The 2,120-nt window shown below is 47.8% G+C and overlaps 1 pseudogene; it reads right to left on the bottom strand.

The window, feature by feature from the left end:
• LOC115638309 lies at positions 1–936 on the bottom strand (annotated as a pseudogene).
• Between the last annotated feature and the right edge of the window lie 1,184 nt (positions 937–2,120).

Genomic DNA, 2,120 nt, shown 5'->3' with positions numbered 1-2,120 from the left:
TCAAATAAATATTTTTCTGACTATAACTCTTCTCAGGGCTTCCTTTACCTCTTTATTCCTCAAGCTGTAGAGCAAAGGGTTCAGCACTGGGGACACCACTGTGTAGAACAGGGGAAACAGTTTGTCAATGTGGAGTGACTAGCTGGATTTGGGCCTCAAATACGTCATGATACAGGACCCATAGAACAATGTCACCACAATGAGGTGGGAAAAGCAGTCGGAGAAAGTTTTTCTCCTGCCTGTATCTGATGGCATCTTGAGGATAGCGTAGAGGATACAGACATAGGACACAAAGATGAGTAGGAAGGGGACCATGATGAAAAGGACACAGATGGTGTAAATAGAAATTTCATTCCTGTAGGTGTATGTGCAAGCCAGCTTTAGCAGTGGAGGCAGGTCACAGAAAAAATGGTTGGGACTATTGGGCCCTCAAAAGGGCAGAATGAATATGAAAGTTGTTTGTCCTAATGCCACCAGCAGACAAATGAGCCAAGACACAGCCGAAAGCTGGAGGCACACACTTCTGCTCATCATGGTCCTGTAGCGCAGAGGGTGGCATATAGTCATGTAACAGTCATATGCCATGATGGCCAGCAGGCAGCACTCTGTGATCCCCAAGAAGGTGAAGAAATATATCTCTGTGGCACAGCCCAGGAAGGAAATACTTTTGTCTTTGGAAAGGAAGTTCACAAGCATCTCGGGGATGGCGGATGAGGTGTAGCCGATTTCCAGAAAGGACAAGTTCCGGAGGAAAAAATACAAGGGGAAGCAAAGGGCAGGGTCCACCACTGTGATTGTGATGATGACAACATTGCCCACCAAGGTGATGAGGTACAACACCAGCATCAAAAAGAAAAGAGAGACCTGCACCTCCAAGAATTCAGAGAAAGACATGAAGACGAACCGTGTCACAACTGAATGGTTCCTATTATCCATGTCCGCCTGTTGTTTTCCATCTGCAGAGATAATAAAATCATTCATTCACTAGTTAGCTGGGAGGATCCACCAGTATATACATATATAGCCCAAGACAAACATTTTCAATAGTAGCCGGTGGTCCTAGGTGCCCCCATTTTTGGATGGCCAACATAAAACCCTTTTTGTTTGATGTTCAGTGGGACTAAAACACACAGCTCCTATTGACTGGGCTTAGAAAATCAGGCTCAAGGGGCTAGATACACAAAGGGACTTAGACACCCAATTGTCACCTTAGGTGTCTAAATCCCAGAATTAGACCCCAGTGGGATTCACAACCCCCCCACTCAGATGCTCCTGAACTGTATAGGCCTCTGAACTCACTCGCCACCTAAGTTTTTGCAGTACCATCTCCCTAGGTTCCTCTGTTTCTTCCTCTGAGCATGCCCACTCTAGGTATCAGGACACCTAAGCCCCAGAGCAATGTGTGAACCAGGGGCAGCCAGCCATTCCTCCACCTAGTTCACCTGTGAGGCCTGATCTGTCAGCATGCTCAGAGCTCACCTAACTCCATAAGAAACCGCTGGGAATGGATAGTTGGGTGGGGGAAAAGACCTCCCTCCTAGCTTTCAGCCCAGTGGTTAGGGTGCTCACCTGGAATGTTGCAGACCTTGGGTTATTTATTTATTAATTATTTAGTCATACTGGAACAACTTCAGCAGAAAAGAATGAAGAAACCTCATGTCAGGATAGCCCATAGCCCAAGGGTTGGGACACAAACCTGAAAGTGAGCAGAGCCTTTTGCAAGCAGGCTAAGGGGGAACTTGAGCCAGGGTTGCCTGCACTCCAGGTGAGTGCCCTAAATACTGGCCTCACAGTTATGAGCAAGGCCCTCCTCCTGCAAAAATGGCGCAGGCACCTGACTCCAATAGAGAATTCACAGCTGAGGCTCCCAGGCAGAGAAAGGCGCCTCCCTGCAGCCTGGATTTAGGTGTTGAACTCTGTGAGAGCGGCGGGGATTAGGATACGCCCATCTCCTTGGCATCTCCCATTGGCTAGCTTAGGCAGAGAGCTGCATAGCATGCTGGGTTCTACAAGTCCCATTCCTAGGTGCCTGTGTCTCTCCATTCATTGCATAAGAAGCCTGGGCTTTGTGAATCCCAGAGATTTCCTAGGTCCCTAATTTCCTTTGTACATCTAGCCCC

The sequence above is a fragment of the Gopherus evgoodei genome, chromosome 21 (assembly GCF_007399415.2).
Source record: "Gopherus evgoodei ecotype Sinaloan lineage chromosome 21, rGopEvg1_v1.p, whole genome shotgun sequence".
NCBI lineage: Eukaryota > Metazoa > Chordata > Testudines > Testudinidae > Gopherus > Gopherus evgoodei.
Note: the sequence above shows the minus strand (reverse complement) of the source record. Positions and strands in the feature narration are given on the sequence as shown.